This window comes from Tupaia chinensis, unplaced genomic scaffold, assembly GCF_000334495.1.
Source record: "Tupaia chinensis unplaced genomic scaffold, TupChi_1.0 Scaffold147010_1, whole genome shotgun sequence".
In the NCBI taxonomy this organism is placed as follows: domain Eukaryota; kingdom Metazoa; phylum Chordata; class Mammalia; order Scandentia; family Tupaiidae; genus Tupaia; species Tupaia belangeri.
Window position 1 is genome coordinate 283,673 of NW_006206863.1, and position 10,633 is coordinate 294,305.

Consider the following 10,633-nt stretch of genomic DNA (forward strand, 5'->3'; position numbering starts at 1 on the left):
TGTTTAGGTGTTTCCCCAAAACTCATGTGTTAAAACTTGGTTGTATTGTGAATGTATTAAGAAGAAAATTAATACCTTCATGGTGATGAAAGTTGGGGACCTTTTGGAGTGATTAAATAAATAGGGTAGAGCCCCTATGACTGGCTCCTGGTGGGTTTAGAAGGAGAGGGACTGTGAGATACATGATTTATGTTCCTCTTCTCTCACAATGTTGTGTCCTGGGGAACCTCACAGGTAGAAAAATCCTTGTTAGATCTGGCTCCTGGATCTTGGAACTCCAAATTGTGAGTGAAATGAACCTATATTCTCTTAAATTACCAGACTCAGGTATTTTCTACTGTTAGCAATAGAATGGATTAGAATATCCAACATGGTACTTAGTAAACAGTCTAGAAAATGGGAACATTATCATCTTGCCATCACTAAGTCTACCCTCCTGACAACTATTGTCTTTCCCCCACTTAAAATGGACTAGGTGTCCACTTTCTTGATAGGAAAATGTGCTCTTATCAGAGGCCAATCCCTTCTAGATTTTGTCTCATTTTTGCCTCCACAGAGACTTCTGTTCTTCAGTTATCTCCCTTTGCTCCTTCTTATCAATATCATTCTCTCTTTTGAAACTTTTAGATTCACAATTATCCATGCTATATAACTTCTATTCAAAAAATATAATAACCTCTTCCCCTTGACTCTATATCCTTTTCTAGCTACTGTCCCAATTTCCTATTTCTCTTCATAGCCAACCTTTTTGAAAAAATTGTCTGTATAGCCTTTTCTTCCTTACATCTTATTCTTCCTTGAGCCGTCTCCTAACTGGCTTGATTCTTCAACTGACTATATTTTTCCTCATTGGAGGTTTAAGAACCAAGGCTATGGATAACTCAGAGTGTAGCTTTAGAATCTATTATGTGAGAGTACATAAGGAAACTGAGGCTCAAAGAGGTTAAGTAACTTGCCTAAGGTCATACAGCTAGTAAGCAGCCGGGTTGACTCCAGGTGCATCCAATTCTAGGAGCCTGTGCATCAGCATTCTTGTCATTAATCACAACTCTCTTGTTCTTTGTGTATCTGTTATGGGGTTTCTTATATTGAATTGTAAATTTCTGTTAGCATATTTCTTTCTCCCACTGTATTATTACTTCAAGAACAAGAACAAAGAAATAGGTGTTCAATAAATGCTTCTTGGGTGAATGAAAGAACACTGCCATTTGACTCTCGGTTTTTTTTTTTTTTTTTTTTTCAGTCCTCAGCTGTGATGGATCACCGCTGGTTACCACCCTCCTTTAATATAATCATATAATCATTCAATTTCCCTTTAATGGAATCATAGAATCATGTAATTTTAGAGCTGCAAAGGGACCTTAGAGATAGGAAGTTAAGATCCCGTAGAGGTTAAATAACACGTCCAAGGTCACTTGGCTAGTTAGTTGCAGTCCAGTGCTCTTCCCAGGCCATCTTCAATAGGTGTTAATGCTCCCTCCCTCCACAATCTCTTTTCCAACCTAAATAACTCTAATGCCAAGTAGCACATAGATGGCAGAAAGTCAGTAGAAGGACACATGGTGAATGTGATGGGCAGCCAGCACAGTGCTTGTAGTGTTAATGAACACTTTCCTCTTTGGTTCAAGCATGTGCCTGCTAGCTACTTTGGTTCTAGTTTAAAATGCCCTTTTTCATGAGCTCCTGTCTTATATTCCTCTTAGTACTTTGGTTATTTTAATGAGTTTTTCTTATCTCCTATTTATAAAAACAGACCTACTAATGTTTTGTTGTATTTTTTTAAATAACAAATTCCCAAGTCTTGTTCCATTTCCATTGCTCTTTCTCCTTTATGTTTTTTATGTTTGTGTATTTAGAGTTGTACAGTGCATTTTAAAATGCAATCTTGTATTTTGCTAATACAATGGTAGCAGAATCAATCATTTCTTCCACAGGGAAGAATCAGATAGCCGAAACCCTCAACTTGCCAGAACACACAGCCTGAAAAAGTTATGGAAATAGCATAATCTCTGAAATCAGACAGAGTAGATTTAAATTCTGGCTTTACCAAATTATTAACTGCATGACCTTAGATAGATTGCTTTATCTCTCTGCCTATGGTTCCTCATCTTTAAAATGAGAATAATAATGGTATGTCTGTTTCATATCATAGATGTAAAGATTAAGTGAACTAATATGTAGACTTAGGTTTAAAATTCTCATTCTGGCATGTTCTGGCCACAGAATGATCTCAGTAAACTTATTTAACATCTTTTTCTTTGTAAAATGGGCATTGTTAATAGATAGCATTTGCTACATAGTGTACCACTTTGAAACTTAGAGATTTAAAGCAACAAGCATGTATTTGCTCATAATTCTGTGAGTTGTTTGGGTGGACACAGGTGGAACTATCTGATTCATGTGTGTCAGCTGGGTGTGCTCATCCTTTTATGTCAACTGGTAGTCTATGGCCTCACTCATTTCTGGTAGTGGACTGGTTGTTGGCAGGAGTGACGGAAATAACTGGGTCATGTGACATTCATTATTCAGGACTGGCCTGATTCATTCACCTGGTGGTGGTTGCAGGGTTACTAAGAGCATCAAGAGAGTGTAAGACCCACACTTCATGAACACTTTTCAAGTCTCTGCTTGCTCATATTTGCTATTACTCCTTTGGCCAAAGCAAATCATATGCCAAAGCCCAGAGTAGAAGAGTGAAGGGGCTACTAGACATAGATGTAGAGAAAGTAATCATGGCAGCCATTTCTTTCCAGATTGTTTATCACAGACTTTATAACAACATTTTTCCAGGGTCACTGTGATAATTGGAAATAATAGACATCGAGCACTGAGTGAACTATAGTAGGTAATCAGTAAGTGACAGCTGATGTGCATTATATTTTACCTGACAGCAGGTATTTCATAAAGAAAACTTCTCTTATGCAACCATTCTTTCTGCCTATTTGCCTTCCCTCATTACTTGGTTAGAAGAAAGCTGTGACTTGGGACCAGCAGTTAGTGTAATGGCTATGTTGCTGAACTCCCATGTAGCTGACCGTAGTTCAAGTCCTGGACCTGGTGGCTTAAACTCACACCAGGCTCATGTGTGTGCATGGCCATCCCCCCCCCCGGGGGTTATTTCTTGCTTTCTGTCTCTCTCTGTCTTTCTGGCAAGCACATGTGCCCTATAGCAAAAGCCAAAAAAAGAAAAAAAAAGGAAGAAGAAGAAAGCTGTGACTCAAACTCAAGACCAAAGTAAAATAAAGTATAAAACCCCAAAATACAAAAAAAAGCAAAGAAAAAACAACTAAAAGTGAAAAACCCCAAACAAACCAGACCACATCAGTGGTTTTTAAGATTTTTATTTATAAGTTAGATAAATATCCCCAAGAGCACACCAAATAAAAGAATCCAAAGATGAAAACTAACAGATGTTGAGAATGAGCACATATTACTATTGTACTTCTTCCCTAGCCATAGTGCCTAACTCTGAGGTCACGAGATGTTGGATCTCCAAAAAAATTCCATGATAGTGATCAAAGCAGTGAAGAGGATGCTAATATTTAACAAACATTCAAAGGGCTGACCCTATAGCCAAGAGCAGGGGTCCCCAACTCCTAGACCTATTAGGAACCAGGCTATACAGCAGGAAGTGAGTAGTAGGGAGGTAAGTGAAGCTTCACCTATATTTACAGCTGTTCCCCATTGCTCACATTACCTCTGAGCTCTGCCTTCTGTCAGATCTGTGGTGGCATTAGATTCTCATAGGAGTGCTTAGATGGGGGACCAGCAGTTAGCGTAATGGCTATGTTGCTGGACTCCCACGTGGTTGACCGCGGTTCGCGGCCTAGACCCAGTGGCTTAAAACTCATGCCGGGCATGTGTGCGTGCGTGCCCAAGATCCCGAGAAGAGAATGGAGGAGAAGGAATTGCGGTGTGGCCATCTCCCCTGGGGGGTGATTTCTCACTTTCTGTCTCTCTGTCTCTGGTGAAAATACCCCTCAAAAAAAAAAAAAAAAAAGAGTGCTTAGATGGGACTGTATACTGATAGGAAAACAAGCTCAGGGCTCCCACTGATTCTAATTCTACATTATGGTGAGTTATAGAATTATTTCACTATATACTACAATGTAATAATAATAAACATAAAGTACACAATAAATGTACTTGAATTATACCAAAACCATTAGCCTCCTTCTTCTGTTCTGTGGAAAAATGGTCTTCCATGAAACCTATCCCTGGTGCCAAAAAGGATGGGGAATGTTGACCTAGAGGTTAAGAGAACTGAATTGCACATGGCTACTGAGGTTCAGATCCCAAGCCCAACAATTTGAAAAACACACTGGGTACATGTGTGTGTGTCCCAAATCCTGGCAGGAGAAATGGAGGAGAAGAGATTACAGGATGACCAGGTCCCATGGGGGTTGGGGGATGGAGGAGATACTTTCTTCCCCCATCCCCCCATTCTATTTCTCTTTAACTAGCACACATGCCCTCTGCCAATTAAAATAAATCCCTTGGAGTTTGACCAAAACAGGGTTTGAGGATAACTCTGTTTTCCAAATGATTTCATTGAAATCCTTGAATCTTTGAGTTAGAAGGGCCTTCAGAATCAGAAGCCTTTGAATTTTAGACTTTATATTCTTCAGCAGTCATTCTCAAACATTTTGATCTAAGGGCCATTTAACTCTCTCAAAAATTATTGAGGAGCTTAAAATGCTTTGTTTCTGTGATTTATATCTATTAATATTTACCATATGAAAACAGTACTTGAGAAAAATTGAAAATGAAACAATAAGCATACATTCCTTTATCTGTCAAAACAATGACTTAGCATATATCATATAGCTTCTGGAAATGCCTCTGTGTGTTCATGAGAGAATGAGAGTGAAAATAATCAAATAATGTCTCAGTCTTATTGTATAATAAAGATAGGTTCTATCTCATTAAACTCGTCAAAAGGTTTGGGGGCTTCCCAGGAGTCTGTGTATCATACTTTCCAAATTGCTACTGGACAGTATTCCTGTCAGAAAGGAGTTGCTCAGCTGAAGCATTTGGAGGCAGTCTGGTACAATGAAAAAACTCTACATCAGACATGTGAGATTGATATCCTCATCTATAAAATGAGGATGATAATGATCAAATCTACCTCATGTAGTTGTGAAGATTACACATATAAGGAAATGCTTTTAACATATATATGGAGACTTAGAAAATGGTGGGAAATGGAATTAAAGTGTGAGTTTATTTTGGTGTAAATTTTTTTTGAAATTTGTGCATAGTTTTTTCATAATTTGCATTCATTTGTTCATTTATATTGCCAGAAGGCATGTGCCCTCACCAGAGAGAGAGAAAGCACCCCTCACTGGGTCATGGTTGTGCTTCAACTTTCTCTCCTCCATTTCCCCACCCCATCAGATTTTGGGCATGCATGCACACATGCCAGGTGAGTCTTTCAAGCTTCTGGAACTGGGATTTTAATTGCTACAGACCACATGGGATCCAGCCCCTGATGCACCGTACTTATCTGATGTGCTATAGTACTGGCCCTCATAATTTGCATTTTCCATGAACTTTAAAAAAAGTTTATTTCTTCTATGAGCAATAGAGAAAGAGAGAGAGAGATAGCAACCTCAGCAGGGTCCCATGCCTTGAGCCACCTTTGGCTTCAGCTGGCCAGATGATAGGCACATGTATGTCTAATGTACTCAGGGAGGTCTCTGAATATGAACCCAGAGCCTTCATATGTGGGCCAGCCTCTCAGAGCATGTCGTTTTATTGCTGTGCTGCTGTACAGCTTCCTCCATGAGCTTTTTGGAGACCCCTTGCATTAAGGGACTGTACAAAACCTTGCATATCGCAGGCTCCCAATAAACATTATTCTTCCTGTCACTGAATTAATATCTAATAGCTCCTTGCCTCATGAGCTCTGGTTTTTAGAAATTTCCTCCTCCCGTATCTCTGTGATTTCTGTTCCTTAGCTTTAGTACTTACTCTGCACAAAATAATGCAACATCCTTGTTTTAGATAAGAGCAGTTAGGACATCTTTAGGTCTTCTTTCATATAAGCTATGCTACGATTTCCATATTGACCTGGTCATTTTTTCTCTGCATGTTAGTTGCTCGCTCAACAAATATTTGTTGAACAGCTAAATACTATGAATCAATAGTGGAAAAAATAAATAATACTGTTCTCATGGAGCTTGCATTCTAAATGTAGGAGACAAACCAAAAGAAAGTACCCAAATAAATAACAAGTGTGAAAGTCCTACACTGGAAAATAAAACAAGGGAAGGAAACAGAGTACTGGAAGATGTGCTGTTTGAGGTAGGATGAATACATAAATGCCTGTCTGAGGAAGTGACATTTGAGTAGAGACTGGAAGAAAGTAAGGGGCAAGCCAGAATGAGGAAAAAGTCAGTGTAAAATATGAATTTTATTCTAATTGTGATTGGAATTCACTGGAAGATTTAGGTAGAATATTTAAGTACAATGATCTAATGTTTCGGAAGAAAATCACTCTTGCCATTTTGTGAAGACTAGACTAGGGGACAAGAATAGAAGTGGGGAAAACAGTTAAGCAGCTCTTGAAATAGTCTAGGCAAAAAATGAAGGTGACTTGGATGTGGTAAGAAGTTAGTTTGGGATAGAAGAAAGAGCCAATAGGATTTATATATATTGTATGAAGAATAAGGAAGAATCAGAATGATACCCTAGGTGTTGTGAACTGAATGGGAGGTGGTACCACTTATTAAAATGGGGAAGACTGGGTGAGGAACAGGGTAGAGGGACAGAATCAAGAGTTTTGTTTGGGATATATGTTAAAAGTAAGGTTCTTATTACACATCCATAGGAATCCATATGATCCCTGGAGCACTCCATTTGTTAGAGGTTGAGAAGATGAGGAAGAACTACCAAGGGACACTGAGAAAAAAGTGGTTGAGAGGTAGGAGAAACAAAAAGAGTGCATGGTGATAGGAGCCAAGATATCTTTCTAAAACAAAGGATTAATAAACTAAGTCTGAATGTTGCTGAGATGTTTACCAAGATGAGAAATAAGTTAGCCTTTGGATTTAGCATGGTGGAGGTTGTTGGTAACCTTGATAAAAGTGCTGTCAGTAGCATGGAGACAAAAGCCTGCTTTGAGTGGGTGGAGGAGAGAATGAGAGGTGAGGAAATGGAGAGTGTATTATAGACACCCATTCTGAGGAAACTTTATATAGAGGAAAGAAATTGTGAGGAAACTTGAGGTGGATATATAGTCGAAGTTTTTGTTTGCTTGCTTAAGGGAGGAATGTGTTTTGTTTTTTTTTTCTGATGCAGTTTTGAAGCATGTTTATTCACTAATGGGACTGATCCATCAGTGTATTGATGGGAAGAAAAACTGATGACATCAGAGAGAGAGGGGTTAACTACTGGTGTAAAATGCTTTGAGTGACTGAGTGTGAAAGGGATCCTGTGCACAAATGGGTGGACTGGTCTTAGCTGGGAACATAGAAATTCTTCTTTAGTAAGGGGAGAGCAGGCAGGGTATATAGGTAGAGATGCAGGTGAGTGATAGAGTTGTTGATTTGAAGATGAGCTAGGTCTCATCTTTTTGTTTTTATTTTCTTCATGAAATGAGAAGTAAAGTCTTTAACTGAGATTTATGGAGGGAGGTTGGTTGAGATTTCATTAGGGAAGAAAGGTGTGAAATAGTTTCCTTGGAGAGAAAGACAGTGAATCAACTAGAAAAATTTAGGATTGTCAGGTATTGCTGAAGGCCCATTGAAGATTTCTGGTCAAATATTTAAAGTAACATCATTCAACTGTGTGGGTGGAGTACAGTACAATGGAGGGAGGGAGGTGCAATGATACTTCCCACACTTGCAGACTTATGCAAGTCAGTGGATATAATGAAGGGCCATGGAATTTAACTCGGTAGCATGGAAAGTGAAGACTCAAAAGGATAGATACACAGTGAGGATAGTAGATTCCACAGATGGTAGGCTGAGATTATATGGTAGAGAAGGAGACTTGAGGTTGAAATTATGGAGGTGATGCAGTTATTGGTAATGACCACATCTAGGATATGACTATGGGAGTGTGTGTCTGAACTAGGATGGTGGGAAACAGAAGATTGTTAGATGAATCTTCAAAGGATGGTGGGACCAAGGGATTGGCTATGTTCTCAAGAGGATGTTGTAGTCACAGGTGCATTGGTAGGAGAAAAAGCCTCTAAGGTGGGTGCTAGTATTTCCAATGATGAATGAGAGAAAGTGATTGGAAAGTTGGTGGAGGGTAGCCATATGGAGGGGTGGCAGTTGGTATATCCTGATGTTGTATACTTTAAGTGGGCTGGGGTTGTTGAAGAAAGAGGGAGGAGAATTGGTCTGGAATAGCAAAGAGGAGGGAGGAAGCCAGGCCTCTACCTCCAGCTCCATTCAATGATACAAAGGGTGTGGGAAAGAAAACAGCCATGTTTGAGAGAGCTGCACAAGCACAAACCTCAGGGGAGAGCTATTTCCTTGAGAGTAAGAAACTGTATGAAATGTTGATGATGTTGAGGACTTTGCTGATGGGCTTTGAGTTTCAGAGGGCATAAGAAGGCTGGGAGGTTCATTCATGAAAAGACTCTTGAGTTACGTTAGGGAATATATGGAGCCTTCAGGAATTAGAAATCCAGGCCATGATACAGTCTGGGAAGCTAGGACTTTTATAAACAGGGATACAATATATATTCAGATTATTTATATTGGACTCTAAGGATGAGGTGGATGATGAGTGTAAATGAGTACCTCCTTCTGGGCTGGTCTTTTAGCAACTTTGTATTGGTGAAGCTGGCTGATGGAGATGAGTTTACACCAAGGATGCTTGGTACTTCCTAACTTGCTTTAAAAGTTTCTCTGGTTCTTAGGAACCAGCAGTTAGCATAATGGCTATGTCGCTGGATTTCCACGTAGTCGACCGCGGTTTGTGCCCCGGACCCGGTGGCTTAAAACTCACGCCGGGCGCGTGTGCGTGCGTGCCCAAGATCCCGGGAGGAGAATGGAGGAGAAGGGATTGCGGCATGACCATCCCCCCTGGGGGGGGTGATTTCTCGCTTTCTGTCTCTATGTCTCTCTCTGTCTGTCTGGCGAGCGCACACGCCCTACAGTGAAAATCTCTCCAAAAAAAAAAAAAAGTTTCTCTGGTTCTTTATAAGTCTGGGTAAGGGACTTATTACGACTTTTCAACAATGATAATATCTTGGGGAAATTTAAATTATGCCCTCCAAATTTCCCTTAGTTCCTACCAAAGCCACTTAAGATAAAAACATGATCTAATTAAAAAAAAATGTGCTTGTTATGTAAATACAGTTTCAGGACAAGTCCCTTAGCTGCCCCCAACTACTTTCCTCTCTCACTGAGGTCCCTCTCTTTTACCATTTATTATGGAAATTTTCAAACATACAGAAAAATAGATTTTGTATAATGAGCTCCCATACACCTTCTTACCTAGATTTAGCACCTGTTAACATTTTGCCATACTTTATCTATTTTTTTGCTTTTGCTGAAATATCTTCAAGGAAATTACAGACATTATGACATCTCATTCTTAAATACAACAGGATCCTTTCTATGTAGAAGTTCTGAAGCTGCCATTGAATTTTATTTTTATTTATTTTGTTTTATTTGAAAGAGATTTTTGCTATAGGGCATGCACAATCACCAGAGAGACACAGAGAGACAGAGAGACAGAAAGCAAGAGATCACCCCCTCAGGAGGATGGCAATACCTTCTCCTCCATCTCCTCTCAGAGTTTTGGGCACACACACAAATGCACCCGGCATGAATGTTAAGCTGCTGGGTCCGTGACTTGAACCGTGGTCACCTATGTGGGAGTCCAGCGCTTTAACTGCTACACCATATGCTGGCCCCACCAGTACTTTTTAAAAGATGATGCCAAGAACTGGACAAGAGTGTTCCAGATGTGGACTGACTAGCCAAGTATACAGAAAGAATGACTAGGCCCTATTTTCTTTTTCATTGCAGATTACAATCTCTAAAATTATCCTTCTTTGAGGCTACAGCATGCTATTGACTTAAATGCATTTGTGGTCAGCTTAAGTCTCCAAGTTCTTTGTTCATGAACTACTGCTGTCAAGTCAGGCTTTCCCCATCTTGTATTTGTGTAATTGAATTTTTGTTGGTTTTAGCCTATTGAAAATATTTTGAATTGGAATTCTGCCCTCCAGTGAATTAGTTAATCCTTTTTTGCTTTGGTTCATCAGCAAAGTTGATAAGTAAACCTTTTATATATTCATACAAGTACATAGTAGTTACTTTCTAAAATTGAAGCTTTATGCTGCCTCAGCCTCAGAATTGTGGAGACTGCAGTAAGACCATCCCAAGTATTAAGAGTAGACTTTTTGTAGGGGAAATGATTTAAGTTGAGTGTTCCTGATTAATGATTGAAATCCATCCTTCTTGACTATTCAAACCTTGTGGCTTAACAGATTGGTATCTGAGTACAGTTTTCTAAGACATTCTAAATCATTCCAGAATGACTATTTAATATAAGCAGTCACTGAACAATTTCTTAGTATAGCCTTGGAAACACCCACATTATTCAAGACAGCTAAACCCAGGGTTTGGGTTGACTTTCTATGAATTCCATGGGTTTGTGTGGGTAG